Here is a 16,429-nt window from a genome sequence, read left to right as displayed (position 1 = left end):
CGGTTGGGTTATTAAACATGACGCCTTCATGTGTTACTTACTACTTTACCAATTGATGAAACTTAGATGTGTACACCATCCCTCCGAACCAGGGTTCAAGAGGTACCATAATGGATACATCTTATTTCTCAATCATGTGAATGGTAAAGTCAAGTATAACCTCCAAACATGGTCTCAGGGAGTCTTGGTGGTGCAGCGGTCAGGGCTGTTGGTTAAAGCTCTGTGGACTCAGGTTCGAGTCCCCGCAGGCACGGCTAATAACACGGCTAATAACATAACTACTAATTGACATTGCATCTTGTGAATTATTAAGTCAATTATGAACTCTGATTAAGTCTGACACAGTTGCTCAGTGGGGCACTGGCTAGAGCTGTATGTGTTCGGTTCTTTCTGTCGTGTATATGACCCGGGTTCAAATCCCGTCAGGAACACTCACTTTGGATTGGAGTCTTTTGCCAACAATGTCATGTGTATTGTAGGGTCAACAATGAACTCTCTCCGTGTCTAAGTCGGTGTCTCTGTGGCGCAGGTGATAGAGCTGTTGAGGATCTGTTCTGGAGACACCGGTTCGATTCCTGCCATTGGGGGTTTTGTGAGAATTACTCTCTGGTGATTGGATGAGTGTGAATGTCTGTGTGAATGGATGTGTCTGTGAATAAGTTAATTTGCAGCCATCGATTCACACAGACAGTCAATGGGAATGAATGGGTGAGTGGGAATGACTGTCTGGGAGAATGGATGACTGTGAATGAGTGCACTCATTCACAGCCATCCATTCTCACAGACAGTCATTCGAAATGAATGTGTGAGAGAATGGACCCAATAAGCAGAGAGTCGTTCCCATAAGACCCCCCACCGTAGGAGTCAAACCGTTGACTCCAGAACAGATCCTCAACAGCTCAAACACCCGGAGGAGGGGACGTTTTGATGAAAGTTTCTCCGATACTTTAACAGAAATGTTGTACTCCCACCTGGATTGCAGGTGAGAGTGTGTCAGGGGGACCCAGGTGAGAGTGTGTCAGGTAGTTCCAGGGGAGAGTGTGTCAGGTGGGACTTGAACCCCGGTCCCCAGAACTGATATCCAACTGCTCTCTCACATGCGCCACCGAGACACTCACTAGTACATGGTCGAAAGTTATAGTTGTCAATGACATTTTAGACATTTACATGTTTTCAAAATCGTAGTAGGATTCCAAGGTTAGTGCAAGTGGGTACTTGAACCCACGTCTCCAGAACAGATAACAAACAGCTCTCTCACTTGCACCACCAAGACACTGTGATTGGTTAAAGCTTATAAGTCACATTACATTGAACGACATTGTTTCTAAAATCAAATTTCACGGCTAACCCGGGGAATTCCCATTCTTGACGCACAATGATGAATTTGGGATTAAACAAATCGTCTCAATCTGGGTAAAACAGGCACATTTTCATGTACCTCTGCGTAACCCTTTAAATTCCTTTGAAGGTCTAGGAAGGCCTATATTTTATCTCCAGCCTTTTCATATTAGTGACACTGGGAAATATCCCTAATACACTACATTTACCCTTGGATGCAGTTGTTTAGACGCATACATAACTAGAGGGTGCCCGGTACTAATGCTTGCTCTGGGACTCGATTCAATAGATTAACGTTCATAAACTGACTGATCTCCAGATGTTTTTGATAAACTGGAGGATGCTCTAAAAACCTCCTAATAAATTAGACCAATCGCCCATCAAGGCATTGAGGCTTAATTGGTACATTGTTAAGTGACTCAAACCCAGGACCTCAGGCTGATGACCGGGAGCTCGCCACAGCGCTGGAGATTGCCAGAAGAATATTTTACATTATATTCGACATGACTGTGGTTGAAAAACAACAGTCATAAGCAGGACTTGAAGCTGGGTCCCAAGCACTTTATTCAGCAGGTCTTCAAACTTCAAATGGAAGGGCTTTCATCAATGGGCCATTGGCTAAATCACCATTGTGTGGTATACAATAACTCACATGACAATCTTCTTCAATTTAACTATATCACATTAAATCACAGATTCAGTCCTTTGTCGCTAACATGTGAAAACATAAAGCAAATTTTCGATTTTAAAAAGCAAAATAATAACTTCAGCTTCATTCAATGAGGGCTTGTTACATTGAGTCCGCCGTGTGCCGCATTTGCGTGCCGTGTGCAACCGAGCAGACTCGCTGGGGCTATGGGCCGGGTTGCGCACCTGTTGGGCATTAAGCAATCAATGCTGCCATGTAGCGTTTTCTTCTTGAGTCGTGTATATGAAACCAGTTTTGACATCATCCCCCTGTGATGAGGCTGCAGATTTTTCTGCAACATTTTCTTTGCAAAGTAGCAGTTGAAACTCTCGTTAACACCGGCTTGTGGATCATCCGGCTTGTGGATGATACAAACTTATAAAGTTTGTATCATTACAAACTTTATAAGTCTATAAAGTTTGTAATGATATTTGTATTGAACTGATTGACATAGCCTCCGACCTCAATGTGATCCCAACCTCCATGGGGATGTGGAGAGAGCAGTTGGCTGACACTCCTGTGACCGGGGTTCAAGTCCAACTAATGATCTCTAATGTTTATTTCTATATCATGTGTGTTGTAAAGTCAAGTCTAACCGCCATCAACATAATCATCAAAACTCAGACACAGGTTCGATTCCCAGCTCACGGGGATTAAGAATTTGCTCATCCTTTCTTGCTGAGCCTAGATTCTGTTCACCGCTTAGACCCAGGCTTTAGGCCCCTGATGGAATAAGTAGCTTAATGGACACCTCTTATTTCTAGACTGTGTGAATTGTAAAGTCAAGTATAACCTCCAAAACGTCTTGGTGGTGTGGCGGTCAGGGCTGTGGGTTAACACTCTGCAGGTGCAGGTTTGATGTCCCCGCACGCACGGCTAATAAGAAGCTCACCTGCATGATGAGCTTTCAGACACATTGGTTCAGGTTCCCTGCTCAGAACCAGGGTTCAAGAGGTACCTTAATGGATACAACTTATTTCTCTGTAATGTGAATAGTAAAGTCAAGTATAACCTCCAAACATGCTCTGGGTAGCGTCTTGGTGGTACAGCGGTCAGGGCTATTGGTTAACGCTCTGTAGACTCAGGTCCGAGTCGCCGCACTCACGGCTATTAAGTATGATATTATTGATATTCAATTTCACGCGACATTGCTTCTTGTGAATTGTTAAGTCAATTATGAACTCTGATTTAGTCTGGATCAGTGGATAGAGCTGTATGTGTTCTGTTCTTGAGTCGTGTATATGACCTGGGTTCAAATCCTGTCAGGAACACTCACCTTGGATTGGAGACTTTTGCCAACAATGTCATGTGTATTTTAGGGTCAACAATGAACTCTCTCCATTTCTAAGTCGGTGTCTCTGTGGCGCAGGTGATAGAGCTGTTGAGGATCTGTTCTGGAGACACCGGTTCGATTCCTGCCATTGGGGGTTTTGTGAGAATCACTCTCTGGTGATTGGATGAGTGTGAATGACTTTCTGTGTGAATGGATGTGTCTGTGAATCAGTTAATTCGCAGCCATCGATTCACACAGACAGTCATTGGGAATGAATGGGTGAGTGGGAATGACTGTCTGGGAGAATGGATGACTGTGAATGAGTGCACTCATTCCCAGCCATCCATTCTCACAGACAGTCATTCGAAATGAATGTGTGAGAGAATGGACCCAATCAGCAGAGTCGTTCCCATAAGACCCCCCACCGTAGGAGTCAAACCGATGACTCCAGAACAGATCCTCAACAGCTCAAACACCCGGAGGAGGGGACGTTTTGATGAAAGTTTCTCCGATACTTTGACAAAAATGTTGTACTCCCACCTGGATTGCAGGTGAGAGTGTGTCAGCGGGACCCAGGTGAGAGTGTGTCAGGTAGTTCCAGGGGAGAGTGTGTCAGGTGGGACTTGAACCCCGGTCCCCAGAACTGATATCCAACAGCTCTCTCACATGCGCCACCAAGACACTTACTAGTACATGGTCGAAAGTTATACTTGTCAATGACATTTTAGAAATTTACATGTTTTCAAAATCGTAGTAGGATTCCAAGGCTACATTTACCCTTGGATGCAGTTGTTTAGACGCATACATAACTAGAGGGTGCCCGGTACTAATGCTTGCTCTGGGACTCGATTCAATAGATTAACGTTCATAAACTGACTGATCTCCAGATGTTTTTGATAAACTGGAGGATGCTCTAAAAAACCTCCTAATAAATTAGACCAATCGCCCATCAAGGCATTGAGGCTTAATTGGTACATTGTTAAGTGACTCAAACCCAGGACCTCAGGCTGATGACCGGGAGCTCGCCACAGCGCTGGAGATTGCCAGAAGAATATTTTACATTATATTCGACATGACTGTGGTTGAAAAACAACAGTCATAAGCAGGACTTGAAGCTGGGTCCCAAGCACTTTATTCAGCAGGTCTTCAAACTTCAAATGAAAGGGCTTTCATCAGTGGGCCATTGGCTAAATCACCATTGTGTGGTATACAATAACTCACATGACAATCTTCTTCAATTTAACTATATCACATTAAATCACAGATTCAGTCCTTTGTCGCTAACAGGTGAAAACATAAAGCAAATTTTCGATTTTAAAAAGCAAAATAATAACTTCAGCTTCATTCGATGAGGGCTTGTTACATTGAGTCCGCCGTGTGCCGCATTTGCGTGCCGTGTGCAACCGAGCAGACTCGCTGGGGCTATGGGCCGGGTTGCGCACCTGTTGGGCATTAAGCAATCAATGCTGCCATGTAGCGTTTTCTTCTAACAAATCTATGAAACCAGTTTTGACATCATCCCCCTGTGATGAGGCTGCAGATTTTTCTGCAACATTTTCTTTGCAAAGTAGCAGTTGAAACTCTCGTTAACACTGGCTTGTGGACTACCACTTCCACTTTGTTTCTTATACAATATGGCAGGCCTATTCAACTAGCGGCCCGTGGGCCAAATGCGGCCAAGAGGTTGCATGCAAAAAAAAATAATAATAAAGGAGAAACATAGTTGCATGCAAATCAGGTTTCTGTGTGTAGCCGATGATACTAGCCAGTATCAGTACCCCACAATCACTGATGACTGACTTTGATGTCTGTTTGAGCTGGGACTCGAGCTCACCACCAAGACGCCCACTGATCCCCATTGACTTTGAATGCATTGTGGATCCGTCAGATTGTTGGAGCAAGCAGAAATCAAGAAGGGGGGTTATAATGGGACAGTAAAGGGACATTCACAGGGCCATCGAGCAGGGAGTACAGGGTTCACTACATTCAAAAAAGTAGCAAGACCCTTTAGTCCTTGGAGGTTATACTTGACTTTACCATTCACATGATTGAGAAATAATCAATCATGACCCTTATGTTTTTTTTCATGACGACCAATAAAAAACGACAGTGTTACCCCTCATGTTTTCTTTGTGTCGTTTTTTTATTGGTAGTTTTTTCATGACTACCAAAAAACAACAACAGTGTTACCCCTTATGTTTTTTTCATGACGACTAATAAAAAACGACAGTGTTACCCCTTATGTTTTTTTTCATGACGACCAATACAAAACGACAGTGTTACCCCTTATGTTTTTTTTCATGACTACCAATAAAAAGAAACAGTGTTACCCCTTATGTTTTTTTTCATGACGACCAATTAAAAACGACAGTGTTACCCCTTATGTTTTTTTTCATGACTACCAATAAAAAACAACAGTGTTACCCTTTATGTTTTTTTTCATGACGACCAATAAAAAACGACAGTGTTACCCCTTATGTTTTTTTCATGACGACCAATAAAAAACGACAGTGTTACCCCTTATGTTTTTTTCGTGACGACCAATAAAAAACGACAGTGTTACCCCTTATGTTTTCTTCTTGTCGTTTTTTTATTGGTAGTTTTTTCATGACTACAAAAAAACAACAACAGTGTTACCCCTTATGTTTTTTCATGACGACCAATAAAAAACAACAGTGTTACCCCTTAGGTTTGATTTCATGACGACCAATAAAAAACGACAGTGTTACCCCTTATGTTTTTTTTCATAACGACCAATAAAAAACGATAGTGTTACCCCTTATGTTTTTTTTCATGACAACCAATAAAAAACGACCGTGTTACCCATTATGTTTTTTTTCATGACGACCAATAAAAAACGAAAGTTACCCCTTATGTTTTTTTTCATGACGACCAATTAAAAACGACAGTGTTACCCCTTATGATTTTTTCTATGACGACCGAAAAAAAGCGACAGTGTTACCCCTTATTTCTTTTTCATGACGACCAATAAAAAACAGCAGTGTTACCCTTTATGTTTTTTTTCATGACGACCAATAAAAAACGACAGTGTTACCCCTTATGTTTTTTTCATGACGACCAATAAAAAACGACAGTGTTACCCCTTATGTTTTTTTCATGACGACCAATAAAAAACGACAGTGTTACCCCTCATGATTTTTTCCATGACGACCGATAAAAAACCACAGTGTTACCCCTTATGTTTTTTTCCATGATGACCAATTAAAATCGACAGTGTTACCCCTTATGTTTTTTTCATGACGACTAATAAAAAACGACAGTGTTACCCCTTATGTTTTTTTCCATGACGACCGCTAAAAAACGACAGTGTTACCCCTTATGATTTTTTCCATGACGGCCGATAAAAAACCACAGTGTTACCCCTTATGTTTTTTTCCATGATGACCAATAAAAAGCGACAGTTTTACCCCTTATTTCTTTTTCATGACGACTAATAAAAAACGACAGTGTTACCCCTTATGTCTTTTTTCATGACGACCAATAAAAAACGACAGTGTTACCCCTTATTTTTTTTTCCATGACGACCAATTAAAAATGACAGTGTTACCCCTTATGTTTTTTTTCATGACTACCAATAAAAAACAACAGTGTTACCCCTTATGTTTTTTTCCATGATGACCGATAAAAAACCACAGTGATACCCCTTATGTTTTTTTCAATGACGACCGATAAAAAACGACAGTGTTACCCCTTATGTTTTTTTTCATGACTATCGAAAAAAACGACAGTGTTACCCCTTAGGTTTTTTTCATGACGACCGATAAAAGACGACAGTGTTATTAGCCATTATGTTTTTTTCATGACGGCCGATTAAAAAACAACAGTGTTACCCCTTATGTTTTTTTTCATGACGACCAATAAAAAGCGACAGTGTTACCCCTTATTTCTTTTTCATGACGACCAATAAAAAACAACAGTGTTACCCCTTAGGTTTGATTTCATGACGACCAATAAAAAACGACAGTGTTACCCCATATGTTTTTTTTCATGACGACCAATAAAAAACGACAGTTACCCCTTATGTTTTTTTTCATGACGACCAATTAAAAACGACAGTGTTACCCCTTTTGTTTTTTTCAATGACGACCGCTAAGAAACGACAGTGTTACCCCTTATGATTTTTTCCATGACGACCGAAAAAAAGCGACAGTGTTACCCCTTATTTCTTTTTCATGACGACCAATAAAAAACAACAGTGTTACCCCTTATGTTTTTTTTCATGACGACCAATAAAAAACGACAGTGTTACCCCTTACGTTTTTTTCATGACGACCAATAAAAAACCACAGTGTTACCCCTTATGTTTTTTTCAATGACGACCGATAAAAAACGACAGTGTTACCCCTTATGTTTTTTTTCATGACTATCGAAAAAAACGACAGTGTTACCCCTTAGGTTTTTTTCATGACGACCGATAAAAGACGACAGTGTTATTAGCCATTATGTTTTTTTCATGACGGCCGATTAAAAAACAACAGTGTTACCCCTTATGTTTTTTTTCATGACGACCAATAAAAAGCGACAGTGTTACCCCTTATTTCTTTTTCATGACGACCAATAAAAAACAAGTGTTACCCCTTAGGTTTGATTTCATGACGACCAATAAAAAACGACAGTGTTACCCCTTATGTTTTTTTTCATGACGACCAATAAAAAACGATAGTGTTACCCCTTATGTTTTTTTTCATGACAACCAATAAAAAACGACGTGTTACCCATTATGTTTTTTTTCATGACCACCAATAAAAAACGACAGTTACCCCTTATTTTTTTTTCATGGCGACCAATTAAAAACGACAGTGTTACCCCTTTTGTTTTTTTCAATGACGACCGCTAAGAAACGACAGTGTTACCCCTTATGATTTTTTCCATGACGACCGAAAAAAAGCGACAGTGTTACCCCTTATTTCTTTTTCATGACGACCAATAAAAAACAACAGTGTTACCCCTTATGTTTTTTTTCATGACGACCAATATAAAACGACAGTGTTACCCCTTATGTTTTTTTCATGACGACCAATAAAAAACGACAGTGTTACCCCTTATGTTTTTTTCATGACGACCAATAAAAAACGACAGTGTTACCCCTCATGATTTTTTCCATGACGACCGATAAAAAACCACAGTGTTACCCCTTATGTTTTTTTCCATGATGACCAATAAAAAGCGACAGTGTTACCCCTCATTTCTTTTTCATGACGACTAATAAAAAACGACAGTGTTACCCCTTATGTTTTTTTTCATGACGACCAATAAAAAGCGACAGTGTTACCCCTTATTTCTTTTTCATGACGACCAATAAAAAACAAGTGTTACCCCTTAGGTTTGATTTCATGACGACCAATAAAAAACGACAGTGTTACCCCTTATGTTTTTTTTCATGACGACCAATAAAAAACGATAGTGTTACCCCTTATGTTTTTTTTCATGACAACCAATAAAAAACGACGTGTTACCCATTATGTTTTTTTTCATGACGACCAATAAAAAACGACAGTTACCCCTTATGTTTTTTTTCATGGCGACCAATTAAAAACGACAGTGTTACCCCTTTTGTTTTTCTCAATGACGACCGCTAAGAAACGACAGTGTTACCCCTTATGATTTTTTCCATGACGACCGAAAAAAAGCGACAGTGTTACCCCTTATTTCTTTTTCATGACGACCAATAAAAAACAACAGTGTTACCCCTTATGTTTTTTTTCATGACGACCAATAAAAAACGACAGTGTTACCCCTTATGTTTTTTTCATGACGACCAATAAAAAACGACAGTGTTACCCCTTATGTTTTTTTCATGACGACCAATAAAAAACGACAGTGTTACCCCTCATGATTTTTTCCATGACGACCGATAAAAAACCACAGTGTTACCCCTTATGTTTTTTTCCATGATGACCAATAAAAAGCGACAGTGTTACCCCTCATTTCTTTTTCATGACGACTAATAAAAAACGACAGTGTTACCCCTTATGTTTTTTTTCATGACGACCAATAAAAAACGACAGTGTTACCCCTTATGTTTTTTTCCATGACGACCAATAAAAAACAACAGTGTTACCCCTTATGTTTTTTTCCATGATGACCGATAAAAAACCACAGTGTTACCCCTGATGTTTTTTTCAATGACGACCGATAAAAAACGACAGTGTTACCCCTTATGTTTTTTTCCATGCAACCGATAAAAAACAAGTGTTACCCCTTATGTTTTTTTTCATGACGACCGAAAAAAAGCGACAGTGTTACCCCTTATTTCTTTTTCATGACGACCAATAAAAAACAACAGTATTATTAGCCATTATGTTTTTTTCATGACGGCCGATTAAAAAACAACAGTGTTACCCCTTTTGTTTTTTTTATAACAACAAATGAAAAACGACAATGTTACCCATTGTGTTTTTTTCCATGATGACCGATAAAAAACAGTGTTACCCCTTATGTTTTTTTCATGACGACCAATAAAAAACAAGTGTTACCCATTATGTTTTTTTCATGACGACCAATAAAAAACAAGTGTTACCCCTTATGTTTTTTTCCATGATGACCGATAAAAAACCAGTGTTACCCCTTATGTTTTTTTCATTGACGACCGATAAAAAACGACAGTGTTACCCCTTATGTTTTTTTCCATGCAACCGATAAAAAACAAGTGTTACCCCTTATGTTTTTTTTCCATGACTATCGAAAAAAACGACAGTGTTACCCCTTAGGTTTTTTTCCTGACTACCGATAAAAGACGACAGTGTTATTAGCCATTATGTTTTTTTCATGACGGCCGATTAAAAAACAACAGTGTCACCCCTTATGTTTTTTTTCATGACGACCAATAAAAAACGACACTGTTACCCCTTATGTTTTTTTTCATGACGACCAATAAAAAACAACAGTGTTACCCCTTAGGTTTGATTTCATGACGACCTATTTCAAGATAACCTGAAATAGAGGCATTGGTGGTAATTTGATTACATAAGTGCTTCTCTTTGGGGTTGTCTTGATCGGGTCTTGTCTTCCACTCAATCCATTTTGTGAAACTACGGGATGCATTTGTCAAACGTATAACCCTAACCGGAGCATTGACTTGTCTTTTTTAAATTAAGTAAGTGCTATTGTTGGGGTAGTTTTACTTGACTTACACAACCATATCTGCTGCTTGTTCTCAAATTTTAAACTCAGCAAGATAACCTGAAATAGAAGCATTGATGGTAATTTGATTCCATAAGTGCTTCTCTCTGGGGTTGTCTTGATCGGGTCTTGTCTTCAACTGCATACCATACCTTGACACTGAGGGATCCATTTGTCGAAAGTATCAACCTAACTGGAGCATTGAATTGTCTTTTTTAAATTAAGTAAATGCTAGTTGTTGTGGTAGTTTTACTTGTCTTACACAGCCATATCCCCTGCATGTTCTCAAAACCTTCTTAAACACTTCAAGATAACCTGAAATAGTGGCATTGGCGATTTTGTGATTCCATAAGTGCTTCTCTTTGGGGTTGTCTTGATAGTCACCTCATCAAATGCTAATTGTTACTTGATACTAGTTGTTTGTGATGAGGAATCTTTCACCCAGGTCAAAATTGTGGTCGTTAACAACCGTCTACCAAATCGTTGGTACCTTTCCAACAAAGAAATGGGGAGGATCTGGCAGAGCATCCTCTATATTAGATGAGCAGATTCTGACCTGCCACATCATTCCATGATATTCACCAGGTGAGACTTCATTGAGGAGCAAGAGAGTTTGGGTTTTGAAGTGCCTCTCTTTGGGGTGTTCTTGTTTCCATCCTCAACCAGTGAAACTTTAACTCTCCAAGATAACCTGAAATAGAGGCATTGGTGGTAATTTGATTCCATAAGTGCTTCTCTTTGGGGTTGTCTTGATTGGGTCTTGTCTTTAACTCCCAACCAATCCGTGATACTAAGGCATGCATTGGTCAAAAGTATTACCCTAACAGGAGCATTGACTTGTCTTGTTTACATAGAGTAAGTGCTACTTGTTGGGGTAGTTTTACTTGACTTAAACAACCACTGCTTGTTCTCAAATTTTAAACTCGGCAAGATAACCTGAAATAGAGGCATTGGTGGTCTCTAAATTCCATAAGTGCTTCTCTTTGGGGTTGTCTTGATCGGGTCTTGTCTTCCACTCAATCCTTTTTTTGAAATTACGGGATGCATTTGTCAAACGTATTACCCTAACTGGAGCATTGACTTTTCTTTTTTAAATTAAGTAAGTGCTACTTGTTGGGGTAGTTTTACTTGACTTACACAACCATATCTACTACTTGTTCTCAAATTTTAAACTCAGCAAGATAACCTGAAATAGAGGCATTGGTGGTCTCTAAATTCCATAAGTGCTTCTCTTTGGGGTTGTCTTGATCGGGTCTTGTCTTCCACTCAATCCATTCTGTGAAACTACGGGATGCATTTGTCAAACGTGTTACCCTGACCGGAGGATTGACTTGTCTTTTTTAAATTAAGTAAGTGCTATTGTTGGGGTAGTTTTACTTGACTTACACAACAATATCTGCTGCTTGTTCTCAAATTTTAAACTCAGCAAGATAACCTGAAATAGAAGCATTGATGGTAATTTGATTCCATAAGTGCTTCTCTTTGGGGTTGTCTTGATTGGGTCTTGTCTTTAACTCCCAACCAATCTGTGATACTAGGGCATGCATTTGTCAAAAGTATTACCCTAACAGGAGCATTGACTTGTCTTGTTTTCATAGAGTAAGTGCTACTTGTTGGGGTAGTTTTACTTGACTTAAACAACCATATCTACTGCTTGTTCTCAAATTTAGATAAAAAGATAACCTGAAATAGAGGCATTGGTGGTCTCTAAATTCCATAAGTGCTTCTCTTTGGGTTTGTCTTGATCGGGCCTTGTCTTCCACTCAATCTATTTTTTGAAATTACGGGAAGCATTTGTCAAACGTATTACCCTAACTGGAGCATTGACTTGTCTTTTGTAAATTAAGTAAGTGCTACTTGTTGGGTTAGTTTTACTTGACTTACACAACCATATCAGCTGCTTGTTCTCAAATTTTAAACTCAGCAAGATAACCTGAAATAGAAGCATTGATGGTAATTTGATTCCATAAGTGCTTCTCTTTGGGGTTGTCTTGATCGGGTCTTGTCTTCAACTCCCAACCAATCCGTGATACTAAGGCATGCATTGGTCAAAAGTATCAACCTAACTGGAGCATTGAATTGTCTTTTTTAAATTGAGTAAGTGCTATTTGTTCAGGTAGTTTTACCTGTCTAACACAGCCATATCCCCTGCATGTTCTCAAAACCTTCTTAAACACTTCAAGATAACCTGAAATAGAGGCATTGGTGATGTTGTGATTCCATAAGTGCTTCTCTTTGGGGTTGTCTTGATTGTCACTTCATCAAATGCTAATTGTTACTTGATACTAGTTGTTTGTGAGGATGAATCGTTCACCCAGGTCAAAGTTGTGGTCGTTAACAACCGTCTACCAAATCGTTGGTACTTTTCAAACAAAGCAATGGGGAGGGTCTTGCAGAGCATCCTCTATATTAGATGAGCAGATTCTGACCTGCCACATCATTCCATGATCTTCACCAGGTGAGACTACATTGAGGAGCAAGAGAGTTTGGGTTTTGAAGTGCCTCTCTTTGGGGTGTTCTTGTTTCCATCCTTTACCAGTTAAACTTTAACTCTCCAAGATAACCTGAAATAGAGGCATTAGTGGTAATTTGATTCCATAAGTGCTTCTCTTTGGGGTTGTCTTGATTGGATCTTGTCTTCAACTCCCAACCAATCCGTGATACTAAGGCATGCATTTGTCAAAAGTATTACCCTAATTGGAGCATTGACTTGTCTTGTTTACATAGAGTAAGTGCTACTTGTTGGGGTAGTTTTACTTGACTTAAACAACCATATCTACTGCTTGTTCTCAAATTTTAATCTCAGCAAGATAACCTGAAATAGAGGCATTGGTTGTCTCTGAATTCCATAAGTGCTTCTCTTTGGGGTTGTCTTGATCGGGTCTTGTCTTCCACTCAATCCATTTTGTGAAACTACGGGATGCATTTGTCAAACGTATTACCCTAACCGGAGCATTGACTTGTCTTTTTTAAATTAAGAAAGTGCTATTGTTGGGGTAGTTATACTTGCCTTACACAACCATATCTGCTGCTTGTTCTCAAATTTTAAACTCAGCAAGATAACCTGAAATAGAAGCATTGATGGTAATTTGATTCCATAAGTGCTTCTCTTTGGGGTTGTCTTGATTGGGTCTTGTCTTCAACTCCCAACCAATCCGTGATACTAAGGCATGCATTTGTCAAAAGTATTACCCTAATAGGAGCATTGACTTGTCTTGTTTACATAGAGTAAGTGCTACTTGTTGGGGTAGTTTTACTTGACTTAAACAACCACTGCTTGTTCTCAAATTTTAAACTCGGCAAGATAACCTGAAATAGAGGCATTGGTGGTCTCTAAATTCCATAAGTGCTTCTCTTTGGGGTTGTCTTGATCGGGTCTTGTCTTCCACTCAATCCTTTTTTTGAAATTACGGGATGCATTTGTCAAACGTATTACCCTAACTGGAGCATTGACTTTTCTTTTTTAAATTAAGTAAGTGCTACTTGTTGGGGTAGTTTTACTTGACTTACACAACCATATCTACTACTTGTTCTCAAATTTTAAACTCAGCAAGATAACCTGAAATAGAGGCATTGGTGGTCTCTAAATTCCATAAGTGCTTCTCTTTGGGGTTGTCTTGATCGGGTCTTGTCTTCCACTCAATCCATTCTGTGAAACTACGGGATGCATTTGTCAAACGTGTTACCCTGACCGGAGCATTGACTTGTCTTTTTTAAATTAAGTAAGTGCTATTGTTGGGGTAGTTTTACTTGACTTACACAACCATATCTGCTGATTGTTCTCAAATTTTAAACTCAGCAAGATAACCTGAAATAGAAGCATTGATGGTAATTTGATTCCATAAGTGCTTCTCTTTGGGGTTGTCTTGATTGGGTCTTGTCTTTAACTCCCAACCAATCTGTGATACTAAGGCATGCATTTGTCAAAAGTATTACCCTAACAGGAGCATTGACTTGTCTTGTTTTCATAGAGTAAGTGCTACTTGTTGGGGTAGTTTTACTTGACTTAAACAACCATATCTACTGCTTGTTCTCAAATTTAGATAAAAAGATAACCTGAAATAGAGGCATTGGTGGTCTCTAAATACCATAAGTGCTTCTCTTTGGGTTTGTCTTGATCGGGCCTTGTCTTCCACTCAATCTATTTTTTGAAATTACGGGAAGCATTTGTCAAACGTATTACCCTAACTGGAGCATTGACTTGTCTTTTGTAAATTAAGTAAGTGCTACTTGTTGGGTTAGTTTTACTTGACTTACACAACCATATCAGCTGCTTGTTCTCAAATTTTAAACTCAGCAAGATAACCTGAAATAGAAGCATTGATGGTAATTTGATTCCATAAGTGCTTCTCTTTGGGGTTGTCTTGATCGGGTCTTGTCTTCAACTCCCAACCAATCCGTGATACTAAGGCATGCATTGGTCAAAAGTATCAACCTAACTGGAGCATTGAATTGTCTTTTTTAAATTGAGTAAGTGCTATTTGTTCAGGTAGTTTTACCTGTCTAACACAGCCATATCCCCTGCATGTTCTCAAAACCTTCTTAAACACTTCAAGATAACCTGAAATAGAGGCATTGGTGATGTTGTGATTCCATAAGTGCTTCTCTTTGGGGTTGTCTTGATTGTCACTTCATCAAATGCAAATTGTTACTTGATACTAGTTGTTTGTGAGGATGAATCGTTCACCCAGGTCAAAGTTGTGGTCGTTAACAACCGTCTACCAAATCGTTGGTACTTTTCAAACAAAGCAATGGGGAGGGTCTTGCAGAGCATCCTCTATATTAGATGAGCAGATTCTGACCTGCCACATCATTCCATGATCTTCACCAGGTGAGACTACATTGAGGAGCAAGAGAGTTTGGGTTTTGAAGTGCCTCTCTTTGGGGTGTTCTTGTTTCCATCCTTTACCAGTTAAACTTTAACTCTCCAAGATAACCTGAAATAGAGGCATTGGTGGTAATTTGATTCCATAAGTGCTTCTCTTTGGGGTTGTCTTGATTGGATCTTGTCTTCAACTCCCAACCAATCCGTGATACTAAGGCATGCATTTGTCAAAAGTATTACCCTAATAGGAGCATTGACTTGTCTTGTTTACATAGAGTAAGTGCTACTTGTTGGGGTAGTTTTACTTGACTTAAACAACCATATCTACTGCTTGTTCTCAAATTTTAATCTCAGCAAGATAACCTGAAATAGAGGCATAGGTGGTCTCTGAATTCCATAAGTGCTTCTCTTTGGGGTTGTCTTGATCGGGTCTTGTCTTCCACTCAATCCATTTTGTGAAACTACGGGATGCATTTGTCAAACGTATTACCCTAACCGGAGCATTGACTTGTCTTTTTTAAATTAAGAAAGTGCTATTGTTGGGGTAGTTATACTTGACTTACACAACCATAACTGCTGCTTGTTCTCAAATTTTAAACTCAGCAAGATAACCTGAAATAGAAGCATTGATGGTAATTTGATTCCATAAGTGCTTCTCTATAGGGTTGCGTTGATTGGGTCTTGTCTTTAACTCCCAACCAATCTGTGATACTAAGGCATGCATTTGTCAAAAGTATTACCCTAACAGGAGCATTGACTTGTCTTGTTTTCATAGAGTAAGTGCTACTTGTTGGGGTAGTTTTACTTGACTTAAACAACCATATCTACTGCTAGTTCTCAAATTTAGATAAAAAGATAACCTGAAATAGAGGCATTGGTGGTCTCTAAATTCCATAAGTGCTTCTCTTTGGGGTTGTCTTGATCGGGTCTTGTCTTCCACTCAATCTATTTTTTTAAATTACGGGAAGCATTTGTCAAACGTATTACCCTAACTAGAGCATTGACTTGTCTTTTGTAAATTAAGTAAGTGCTACTTGTTGGGGTAGTTTTACTTGACTTACACAACCATATCAGCTGCTTGTTCTCAAATTTTAAACTCAGCAAGATAACCTGAAATAGAAGCATTGATGGTAATTTGATTCCATAAGTGCTTCTCTTTGGG

Source organism: Gadus morhua, chromosome 17 (assembly GCF_902167405.1).
Source record: "Gadus morhua chromosome 17, gadMor3.0, whole genome shotgun sequence".
Lineage (NCBI taxonomy): Eukaryota > Metazoa > Chordata > Actinopteri > Gadiformes > Gadidae > Gadus > Gadus morhua.
The sequence above is the reverse complement of the archived record's forward strand: the minus strand, read 5'-3'. Positions refer to the sequence as shown.